Below are 12,575 nucleotides of genomic sequence, written 5' to 3'. Positions count from 1 at the left end.
AAGAACAAGCTGGCTAACCATGGTCTAGGGGTGAAGGCAGGGGGGAGCTACTTAAAGCGCTAGAGAGTAGTAAGCACAGCTCATAGTATCCTCACTTTGGGGCTGCAGACAGCAGAGGTATCGAATCAATCATTAGCAAACACTACTGCTGTTACAAACAGGGTCGGAAGCCCGGAGGGATGGCTTGAAAGGGAGAGAAGGTGGGGCTGGTAGTGATTAACCCAAGACACCCATCAAATGAGTGAGATATGTGGGGAATCAAAGGAGAAGAGTCTGAGTTAGGTTTGAATTTCGTTGAAAATGAAACTGGAGATGAACTCAAGTCTGGGGAGTATGGGAGGTATCTGAGAAACCATGGGTGAGAGGTAATGACTGGTTGCTGCTGTGGTCAGCTGGTGCTCACTCTTTGAGACACTGAGAAAGAATGGAGCAAACCTTAGGGGTAGCTCTCTGCCCACAGGGAAGCCTTGACTTCCTTACAAATGGCTAAGCTCCTTTTATGGCCTCTGCACTTCCATGTGTCACCTGCAGGTGGCTTCTGAGTCCCTCCTGAAGGTGCTGAGTGGAAGCCTGCAGGCGTGTGTAAGGAACTGTCCATTGCCGCTGTGCTGAAATCCAGTGCATGGAGCGTAACAAGAATGCCTACTATCATCTGCCGAAGAGCTGTCCAAGCAGCTGAGCTGGAGCAGAATTAAGCTTTAGCCCCAGGCAGTGGTTCATTCTGCGGGACTGACATCTCCTGCTGTTGGCTGCTCAGATTCATGCTGGCTATACCTCCTCTGGGAGAGCCTTGTGCTTCGTGCTCTGGATGAAACACAGCCCCAGATTTGGGAGGCCTTGATACCAATTGGACTTAGCTTGTCTTGTCCCCAACTGACCCAGTAATCCATATCTATCTTTTTCTGACTAGTAAAATGCTGCCCTTCCTAACTCATACATTTGTGATTATAATTGCCTTGCTTCAAGATTTTAAGATATATATGATGTCATTACTATTCTTTCTGTCAGAGGCCCCTTCTCCTTTCTTCTCTCTAATGCAAAAGACTTGCAGAGTTTTAATCAGCCACCACGAAGTTGCTCTCTACCCCCACTGAGGCTGTGACTTGCTTACAAATAGCTAGTGTACACTTAGCACTTCTTGGCAGTGAGCATTTGTCTCCTGGGTTCTATGGGCTGGCATGGCTCCAGGATGTATTGGCATCTTCCCACATCTTTGCTGGTCAGTCCATCTTCTAGACACCAAACAACTGCAGGAAGTCTGTAGGAAACTGCAGGACAGATTTCTGTCTTTGACAAGAGCAGGTAGACTTTTGACCAGTAATTTTTCCTTGAAAATGGAAATGAATGTGGAAAGGGGCATGAAGAGAGGAAGACATGGTGGGCAAGGGGAGAGGAGAAGGATAGGAATAGAAGTAAGAGATGAAGTTAGGAAGGGAGGAGGAGAAAGGAAGAAGTTGAGGAGGAGAAGAAGAGGGGGCAGGAAGGGGAAGAGGGCAGAAGGAAGGGGAAGAGAAGAAGAAAATACAAGAAATAAAGAAATGAAGAGGAATAAGATGACAGGAGGAAGACATGGCAGTCACAGTATGAGACCTTTCTGAGCCAGCCACACCATTCCAGGACAGAGAAAGAAATGAATATGTTTGGTAAATATCTTCATATTATAAGCACACACATCTCTTTCCTGGAACCCTTAGAAGGGCCCTTATCATAGTTCCAAGCAGTTGATCCTTGATTGTGTTTGGTATTTATGCAACATCTGGAGAGAAAATAATATTCTGTTGCTTTTAAATACATGCCAAACACCTCACCCTGAGAGAAAGCAGCTTTCATCATAAGAAGAAATAAACAGGAGAAGGAGGGAAAGAGGATAGGAGGAAGACAGAGCAGTGTGCCATCTCAGGATGCTGTCCATACACTGGATTGTCAAGGATGAGGCAGGAGCAGAGAAAAATGATAGCATCAGGAGACCACCAACATCTGGAATTCACCACCCATCACTCTCTTTGTTCAGGCTAGGTGAAAATCTTGTGGAAAGATCTATTTTGCTCAAATCCATCTTCACAACAGCAGCGTGAGGAGTCAGATATCAACAATTCTGCTTCCGAGGCATCAGAAGTGAGGCCCTTGTGTGCTCTGACGGGAAGCTGGAGGCAGGGCATGATGCTCACTGCATCTCTGAACAGTGTGGTTTCTCACTGTCCTTTGCCTCTCCATCCCCCCCCCTCCAACGGCCTCTCTTTCTTTACAAAAATTATGGGCGTTCGTGCCGATTTTCTGCCATTTGGAGAAAAGACATTTTTAAACACTGACACCCTCCAATTTTGTAACAAGTCCCTTCACTTTCCTTCTTGTTCTAGACATTGAAGAGCAGAAGCATTTGCTTTTCTTAGAGAAAAAGCATAGATCCAAGGCAGTGGTTAAACCAGCGGCTACAGATCTGTCACTTAAAAGACTTCCCCGCCACTGCTGTGCTTGGAACTTGCAGTGAGCAACATGTCTCATGTCAATTGCTTCATCTTTCTTACATGATGCCTAGTTCTGAAAATCTGACAATCTAAAAGTGCCCCCCCAATCACACAAGCCAGTTTGATATCCCTATTTTTCCCTAGCAGATAAAGGGTCTAAGACAGATAAATGCCAAGGGGTTTTCTCAAAGTCAACAGAAGAATTAGCATTTGAGGCTATGACTGTGGGCTTCCTTCTTATTTACTTGTAAACTAAACTACACTTTCCTGAGCACACAGAGTTTAAAAATATTTTAAACACCATTAATTTCAGCTTCTCTTTCCTTTCAGAGAGGAAGTCTATCTGTTACTTACACTATAATCTTGGGGCCAATTAATACAAACTAGAGCCCAGCCCCATCTTACCTTAGAAAATTTGAACATATCAAAACACTAGAGGTTAACATGGTGGTAGCAGACACAAAGGGGCCCTCTGCCTCCACTCTTCTTCTAGATGCTTCAGGTCTGTGCTATCAGCTACAGGCAGAGTTCTAGCTTCCAAAATGACTCAACTTACAGACAAAACCAGACTACATTTTCAAATTTCAATTAAGATCCATACTGCATGTAGATAAGTTAGAAGTTAAAAAGAAAGAAAAGAAAAGAAAAGAAGAAGCTTGAATTTGCTAAAAGACACTTACCATGAAGAAGGATTTGCCTTTATTTCCCTGCTTGGGTTGTCTGGCCTCTTCAAGAAGACTCTTAGATGACTCTGACCCATGGAGAACAGAAAATGAACACTTGGATCGGGAGGGTCTCTGAGTTGAAGATTCATGGGATGGTGGACTATGATTGGATTAGGAAGCGTCTAAGGTATTGAAATACACCTTTGGGTGAATCTGGTTATTTCTAATTAGGATTAACTGAGGCAGGAAGACCCACCCTGAATGTTGGTGGCACTGTCCCATGAGCTGACTTCCTGGAATGAATAAAAGAGGAGAAAGCTTGGACCTTTCTGCTTCTTAGTAGGCTCATGGACCAACCTGCTCCCACTGCCATGCCTTCTCCATCATAATGGACTGCATTCCTCTCAATTGTGAGCCAAAATCAACCCTTCCTTCAGTCATGTTTTGTCAGCCATTTGGCCACAGTGATGATGGAAGTTACCAGTACAGTATGTGGGATGGCATCCTCCACCCAGTGTATCCTTTGGTGCATACCTTGGTGGTGAACGCTTACCCATGAAGGTCAGCCTCACCTTCTCTCCCACCCGATATCACACTCACCAGCCTAAAGCCTTGAGTTTGAAAACTGTTGCAGGTTGGACTCGTGGAGATGTCAGGGTTTTACTGGGGCTCTCTTAGGATTGATGTAAGAGAAAAGGAATGAGCCACTGAGAGTAGAATTGGGCAACATTGATCTGTGATTCAGATCAATAGCATTTTGGCTAATCCTACAGGGAGCTGTGAAGAACTGTCCCAATTGGGGTAATAGGTCTGGCATTTAAACTTCCCATTGATCAGTTATTGGATGCAGACCAACTTGGGAAGGGAGTATGACCTTGGGCATTGTGGCTGTCTTTAGCAAGCTCCCAAAGGGGGCTGGCAAGCTGCCAACATCTGGGCAGCAATTCCTTCACTCTGGGTGGTAGATCACAGCATCTATCATCAGGATGCTAAGATAGACAGAGATAATTCCAACAAAGAAATAGAAATCAAATGAAAACTGCCTAGTGCCTCCAGTCCCTCAAAAGCATCTCTTAGCAGTATACTTGCTATAAACAGTGGAAGATGCAAAGACATAAGCTGAGGTGTGGATGCCCCAATATTGTTTCTGATGGCTGCACAGTCCTGACTCTAATACAGAGGGCATGCTCACTCTCACCAGGGAGCTGGACAGAGCTTCAAGTGTTGATTTGACAAGGAAGGGATCTGACCCCCCGTAATGTGTCCTCATTGTTGCTAAGAAACCTGTACAGGCAGAGCTCAGATTGATTTAACTCCAACTGCCCTGGAATGTGCTAAGCAACAGAGGGTAAATCCCCCAAGATTTCAACTATGTAATGAGAGCTGAGCCATGCTGTGGTGTGGACCCCTATGATATTCTTACCAGAGAGAGCTGAGCCCTGCTGTGGTGTGGACCCCCATGATATTCTTACCAGTGAGAGCTGAGCCATGCTGTGGTGTTAACTCTCATGATATTCTTACCAGTGAGAGCTGAGCCCTGCTGTGGTGTGGACCCCATGATATTCTTACCAGTGAGAGCTGAGCCCTGCTGTGGCGGACCCCCATGATATTCTTACCAAGATGAGGATGATTGAAGATGTATGAGTGAGCTTCCTCTCACAGTGACTAGAACTTGGACCCAGTAGCAGTGCCATGGATGCTCATGAAATGAGACTCATCCTAGAAATGGGAAACAGATCACAGAAGTGAATCCTTACTACACTCGGAATCCTTGAGGACTTGAAGCTTCTGCTCTACAAGAAGAGACTTCTCATAAAGTGAGCTTATAACTGATAAAGGTCTAAATGTGGAGGGCTGATGTGCTATTCAATGACAATCTTCTGACATGAAAAATCAGAATTGGGTATACCGTTGTAACCAAGCCTAGCAACATCTCTTATTGATTGAAATTATGTTATTTTTTTCTTAAACCATGTCCATGTTTATTCTCTCCCTATTAATTCTCTCAATAGACACTTTTGTGGATCTACTCTAGACTAGGCATTACACTAGAAGATGTAGTTAGTTATGAAGACTGATGTGGGAATCTTTCCCTGGAGGAAATCTAAGTAGGCTTTATGGTGGTGATTCCTAGAATTGCATTGTCAAACTGCAGTGTTCGGTGGGGCAAGATTCATGCATGGGTTTCAAACGACCTTGATTATCTGATGTGAACTCTAGGGTTTCTTCTGGGTTGAGGTTCCTCACCTAAAACCTTAGTGTTGATAGGGACTTCTCATCTTCTCTGACACTGTAAAAACCAGCTTACTTAGTGTTAGGCTCTGATAAGAGTGGGCATCTTGAATCTTGCTGCTGCCTTTCAGTTTCTCAACATTGTAGAAACATCTGCTCATACACTTCATCCAGTAGTCTAGACCCCCACATGCTTATGCCATCTGGACTAATCATAGATTTTTTTTCTAGTCCTTTGAACTTGGTGACCTCTTCCTCCTCCTCTTCTTCCTTCTTCTTCTTCTTCTTCTTCTTCTTCTTCTTCTTCTTCTTCTTCTTCTTCTTCTTCTTCTTCTTCTTCATCTCCCTCCTCCTCCTCCTCCTCCTCCTCCTCTTCCTCTTCCTCTTCCTCTTCCTCTTCCTTCTCCTCCTTCTTAGTCAGTGGGACTAAGATCACTGGTCCCCACTTTGAAGCAGAGTCTTAAGTTATATCCCTGGATGGCCTAGAACTCTCTTTGTAGTCCAGGCTGGTCTTAAGCTTACAGAGATCTGCCTGTGCCTGTGCCTGTCTGTGCCTGTCTGTGCCTGTGCCTGTCTGTACTTGTCTGTGCCTGTGTCTGTGTCTGTCTGTGTCTGTCCCTGTCTGTGCCTGTCTGTGCCTGTGTCTGTGCATGTGTCTGTGTCTGTCTGTGTCTGTGCCTGTGTCTGTGTCTGTCTGTGTCTGTCCCTGTCTGTGCCTGTCTGTGCCTGTGTCTGTGCATGTGTCTGTGTCTGTCTGTGTCTGTGTCTGCCTGTGCCTGTCTGGCCTGTGCCTGTCTGTGCCTCTGAAGTACTGGGATTAAAGGTGTATGCTACCACACTGCACAGCACTGGCTACCTCTTTTAAGAACCACCCAGCTAATTAGTCATTCAACCCCAGCCCTGCTTATTTGTAGCTTTCTCCCTTTCATCTAAGCTTGAGACTGAGAATTCAGAATGCCTTCAGGACACGCCCCAGTTATGAAAATCATGTCTGGATTAAGTCTTTACCACAGAAAATATCACCTGTGACACCACAGATGCCATTCCCCTTTACCATGTCCCCATCCCAGATTCCTGTGTGTGTGACAAAGGAAGACATTGGATGGAACAATGATTTCAAACTCAAGTTGATGCTCAACCCAACAGCCTCTTTGACCATGTCCTCCAGATAATCATTAAGAGCAACTTTAATAAAAGAGATTTTAGAGCTTTAGGGGTGCCAGACAGAAGTTCTAATAGCATCTTTGCTTTTTTTCTGACTCTGGGGGTGTTATTTAGTTAATTCTGTGTGCCTCAGTTTCTTTGACCATAAAATAATAAGCTTATGCTCCCCCTACCCAGAGAATTGAAAGAATTTTTAAATGAGATACTATATTAACCAACACAGGCTTAGTGTTCACATAGCTCAACTATAATAAGCTATGATAATTTTAAATCATATCTTCTCTCTTCTGAAACATTAAAAGAGACTCAACCCTGGATTTTCAGTGCTGGGCCTGAGACAGGATTTAGAAAAGCCTGGAGAAATAGCACAGGAAACTGGTGAGGGAGGGGGAAATAGAAGAGCAGCTTGGGGGAGGGTATACTGAGATTGTTCAGAACCTACCATGAACAAAATGTTTCCCCCCCTTTTCTTTTGTGGGTCTCTTTCTCTCTTCACTTTCTTTTCATTGTGAATACATGGAATACAGAGAAGTGCTAAGGGGATGCACTCACCAGTCAACTTCTCATGTCCTGATCACCCAGTTCCATAAATGGTCCATATTTTTGCTAGCTACGTGAGGCTTGCTTTGGTGCCTATGATGGTTAACATCATCAACTTGACAGTATCTGAGATCACCGAGGAGACAAGCCTCTGGGCAAGTCTGAGAGGGAGTTTTTGGATTGAGTTAGTTGAAGTGGGGAAGTCCATCCTGCATACGGGTGGCCGTATTCCATGGGCTAGGGTCCCAGTATGAATAAAAGAAAAAGTGAGTTGAGCATCAGTATTCATCTCTCTCTGCTTCGCGATTCTGCGACCATCACTTTCCCGACCACAATGGACTGCATCTTCTCAAGCAAGCCCTCTCTTCCTCAGGTGGCTTTTTACCAAGTAGGTTGTCACAGCTGTGAGAAAAGTAACGAACACGGTATCTTAACCTTCAGCTATGAGGTGTCTCCTAAGGCTATTCTGTTGGCTAAAGGACTGAGGGTAGTGTTCTTGCAGACTCCATAGAGCTATCATACCCAAATAATTTCATGAACCTTGAAGGACGTTCTTTATCTCATTGTTTCATGTTTAAGGGATTTTTGACACCATTAAAAATACTCTAGTCTGCCAGCCTTCCTCCCCAGACTGGCCCACAAATCCACCATCACCACATTGTACTTCTTCCCTACAACCCTGTCACATTATGCAGCATGAAACAATTCAAAATTAAAATGACAAATGAACTGTTAACTGCTAAATATTTAATGTCAAGAAAAAGCTGTTTAAAACTCATAAAAACCCAAGCAATAAATCTAAATACTATAGTGGGAAGTGTTATATTAGCTAAATTTTTTTTTTTGCCGTATATTAGTGTTGTCTTTATAGCAAACGTTTCCCCATTGGAAAACACATGGCACATTTACTGCACAAATTTATGAGCATGTTCTTTCAACCCCATTCATTTCTTCTGTATTGTTTTCTCTTCGTGTTTGTAGCAACGTTAGTTTGTCACTGTGCAAAGATAAGTGATTTTTAAATGTTTTCTTCCAGTGTCGGTCCTTGTGTAGTGGAGGGCACCTGTGCCCAACTCACATTTCTTTTATTATCCTTGGAAAAAAAACAAAACAAAAACTCAGGTTTGGGTTTTAAAACTTAAGTGATAGAATCTAAGACCAGGCTAGTGAAGAGTTTGTGTCCAGGGACAGAAAACCTTCATTCCCCACCTCTGCCAATGATTCACTCTCCCCATCTAAGTTGCTACTTTTGTTTCTACTGAGATGACTGGAAGAGTCTTAATGCTTTCCAGTAAGCCAGTCCCCGAGAGATGTAGGGGTTGAAGGAAAAACGAGGTAAAATGTCTGAGGTGCAGAAGGTCTTTTGGATGAAAGTGGTACTAGACGAGTGTGGACCCACTGAGCACTGCGGACCCACTGAGCACTGCGGACCCACTGAGCACTGCTGCAAGGTCCTGGCTCGCAGCAGCATTACTTCCTGTGGTGTTCAACTTTTCCTTGGGTATGGCCACACAGTTGCAATATTCCAGCTGTTAGGGTCTGAGTGTGAAATACCCTGGTAAACACTCACATTCAGACACTTGGTCCTCAGCTGGTGCTGCTGTCTGTGGAGGCTGCAGACCCTTTAGGAGGTAGAGCCCCAGGGAAAGGAAATGGATCACAGAGGGTCAGACCTTGAGGTTTATAACCAGGGTCCACTTCCGGTCTGGTCTCTGTGTCCTGCTCCTTGAGGTATGAGCAGGTGAGGTGTTTCAGCTAGCCACATGCTCTGACAATCAAAGAGCTGCCATTCCTTCCCTACTGGGATGGACTGTATGCCCTCAAAGTTTGCCAAAATAAATCCTTCCTTTGCATTTGACCACAGGAACAAGGCAAAGCAACAAGTACAGCAGCACAGCACGTGTTCTGCACAGCTCAGAGGTCCTTTGCATGGACCACAACGTGACTGGTCATCAGCACCAGTACTGCACCTCTAAAGGCCTTGCCTGGCCTCTCAGTCCTCAGGCCCCTGTTCCTCTAAAAGGACCATGTTCTGCCCTCAAAACGATTCTCACTAGAGAATCTTGAATGATTTGCCAAGAGAAAACCAAGAAGGGTTTAAGCTTGTAAGCAAACCCAAGTCCCCTGAGTGATGCTTAGTTACTCTTAGGAAAATCCCATTACCCTGGTCCAAGAAAGACTTAACAGTATCATAGGGAAACTCAAATGGATGTTCAAGAGCCACTAATCCCTTCAGAAAAGAGAGATCATCTAGAGGAGTGGTTCTCACCCTTCCCAATGCTTTACTACAGTTTCTCGTGTAGTGGTGACCCCAACCATAAAATTATTTCATTACTACTTCATAACTGTAATTTAGCTACTGTTATGAATCATAATGTAAATATCTGATATGTGACTCTGAGGGGGTCACAACCCACCAGTTGAGAACCACTGATGGGGGTTTAGCTTGAGACTCTCCAGAAGCAGATATCAGAATCCCCTACCCAAAAACTAAAGCCAGGGTCAACAAGATGGCCCAGCTGTAAAAGGTGTTTGCCACCAAGCCTCATGATCTAATTTAATCTCTACTACCCACATAGTAGAAGGGGAGACCAGATTCCTACAAGTTATCCTCTGACCTCCACATGGTCACTATGGTACATGGACACACACACACACACACACACACACACACACACACACATACACACACTAAAATAAAATAAAAGGGGGAGTCAATGCCACACATAGTCATTTTACCAACTTCAGACATCCCTGAGAGCTATAAGGATCTAGGTTTAGTTGAGCTGCACTTAAATCTCACCTGACTTCAAATAAGAGCCTGGAACTAGGGACAGTTAATGAAATCCATGCCCTGCTTTAGACCATGTAGAACATGTTCTGCCTCTCTGGCCATCCTCTAGGATGTCCTTACTGGTCCATCTCCCTATCACAGCTTCTGTCCTTACTGGTCCATCTCCCTATTACAGCTTCTATCCCATATCCAGGCCCATTAGACAACCCAGAACAAAGTAACTGTCACATGTTGCCTGTGATAATATGTTGTATAGAGTACTCCTCTGCCAACATCTTGGTCTGAAGGACAGGGACTATGTTGTGTTGATTTTCCTGTCTCCAGAAGTCATCACAGTGATAAACACAGTAGAAACCAAAATGTATTTGTTAATGATGTCATGCATATAAAATAAACAGTTTGAAATCCCTCCAATTCATAAAAGGAGCATGGCCATAGTATCATCTCCTTTCTATTATCTTGTGTTTGCACATCTCTGCTAAGTAACCCAAGCCTATTTCCATGTGAAACGTGACAGGACTATGGATTATGGGTCTGTAATTTTCTCTCCCTTTTGGAAAAGCCAAGTGATCAACAGGACTGCAATTTTACTTCTGTAAATCACTTCTAAACATGATCTCAAGGCTACCTTATTACTGCCTCCTACAGTGGCTTCTCCCACTGTACAGTAGACTGTTGTGTGGAAAGATTGTGGAAAATGAGGGCAGAACATTTTAAAGGTCAATTTGGTAGGGTTATTTTAGGTCAGGATGTCTGTGGCTTCACGTGATCCCCTCAAGCCCATTTTAGAGATAAGAAGTTAAGGCTCTGAGGGGCAAGGAACTGTGTAAGATAGTGCAGGCCCTAAGACAGAGAAGGTGATTCAAACCCAGCTACATATTGACTTCAGGGTCCACATCTTTCTCAATTCATGTGCCTTAGAAGAAGCCTGGTGTGTAAGATAACTCAGCATCGAGATGGATGAAGGGTAAGGAGGGAGAGAGACAAGTGATGCCCCTCACAGACCACGGCTCGGTAATGGAGGAAGACCTGTCTGGCCTTGACTTTCTCCAACAGAGGGCAGAACCATAGCTTTTATGGCTGTCTTCCCACTGCTTAGCACGATGTCTAGCTCCATATTTGTGCCTGTCTTTGCAAAAATATTTCTAGCCTGTGATGTGAAGCTTTTTTTTTTTTTTTTTTTTTGCTGTTAGGTATCAGTAATAACCATCAAATGTACTTTTTATTGATTTTCAGCTACCCTGCTTGCAGAAAACTTTATAAATATGTAATCAGTACATCTTGTCCAGGAGGCAATTGATCTGTGGCTTGGAACTACCCTGTCCAATATGACGGCCACTGGCCACATGTGACTATGTAAATGTTAATTAAATAAAATGAAAAATTCAGTGCCTTCATTACACTCATCACATTTGCAGGTTTCAATAGTCACACATGGCTGGCGGCTTCCTCCCTGGACAAAGCGCATAGAGAACCTACCCGCCATCACAGGACATTCTGTGAGGCAGCATTAACTTAGAGCATGGGCTTTGGTACTAGACAGACTGGAGCCTTGAGGAACATAGCCATGGGGAAGTAACTAATCACCATCTGCAGAGCAGAAATAACACTTCTACCTGTCTTGGCTTAGGTTTCCCATGAAGACAGAGGGTATTGGCAAATACTTTATTAAGGAGTGCCATTGGGAAGAACAGCAGTAAAGAACAGGGTGTGTGGAGGAGGAGGAGGGGGAACCCACAAGTGAGTACACTTTAGAGCTGCAGGTAGCCAGCTGCTTGGTCCCGCAAAACTGTCAGAAAAGCTATATTAATGTATCCCAGAATCTGTCGTCTGGGGAGCGGAGGGGAAGGGAAACATTGATTTCTTAGTTTCTACTTCCCTTTCCTTGCTTTCCTGGTGGGGAGTGATTCAGAAACTCCTTTTCAAAGGTCTCAGCATTAGTTGCCTTGCCTGGCAGGGATGCCTTAAGAGGCCATGCTCCCACGGGATCCTGTGGGCTGCAGGCACGCTCCTCCCTACTACTCACTGTAGTCAGAGCTCTTTGTGGTAATCAGGGTCAATTATTCTTGGTAGTACAATAGTTCAGTTTAGTTCCTCGTCCTTCAACTAAGGCATCTTAAGTGATCGAGTGGTTCCGATGCCGTCAAGTTTGCAATGACTAAAGTTTCTTGCTGTTAGTTTAACTACCCCACTACCACCCCGAGTGCTAGCAGTTGGGGAAGTAGCTTGCAAGCCTTGTTGGACTCAATGTATAGGCTACATTTTGGTCAAAATGTCACAAACCAGAAGACTATTGTCCCTGAGATGGACATTTACTGGGGGTGATACCCTCTAAAGACATGTTGTTAACCTGAACAATGGCATACATGGTCAAACCAGAGTAGCTCATGGGTCATTGTTGCATCTTGGTGTCATTAAAATGGACCTGTCCTTGAAGATAGTGTTGTACTATGTATCATACTAAGGAACCAGGCATTCAGCAGCCCAGTAGTGATGGCTGTCAAAGGTACTGTGTGACAGCATGACAAGCATGTATCTAGAGTAAGTATCAATTTTGTTAAGGGAAAATTTTTGCTTCCTCTAGGGCAGTGGTTCTCAACCTGTGGATCACGATGCCTTTTGGGGGGGGGTCACATATCAGATATTTACATTACAATTCATTACAGTAGAAAAATTACAGGTATGAAGTAGCAATGAAATCATGTTATGGTTCAG

General features: G+C 44.2%; 1 long non-coding RNA gene across 1 annotated transcript; it reads left to right on the top strand.

Annotated features, from left to right (window-relative positions):
• The first annotated feature begins 3,592 nt into the window (after positions 1–3,592).
• LOC131905732 (uncharacterized) lies at positions 3,593–11,590 on the top strand. Its single transcript, XR_009378032.1, has 3 exons — positions 3,593–3,691; positions 4,655–4,947; positions 11,491–11,590. It is a non-coding gene; the product is annotated as an uncharacterized LOC131905732 (long non-coding RNA).
• The last annotated feature ends 985 nt before the right edge of the window (positions 11,591–12,575 follow it).

Source organism: Peromyscus eremicus, chromosome 3, assembly GCF_949786415.1.
Source record: "Peromyscus eremicus chromosome 3, PerEre_H2_v1, whole genome shotgun sequence".
Taxonomy (NCBI): Eukaryota; Metazoa; Chordata; class Mammalia; order Rodentia; family Cricetidae; genus Peromyscus; species Peromyscus eremicus.
This window is presented reverse-complemented; position numbering and strand designations above follow the sequence as displayed.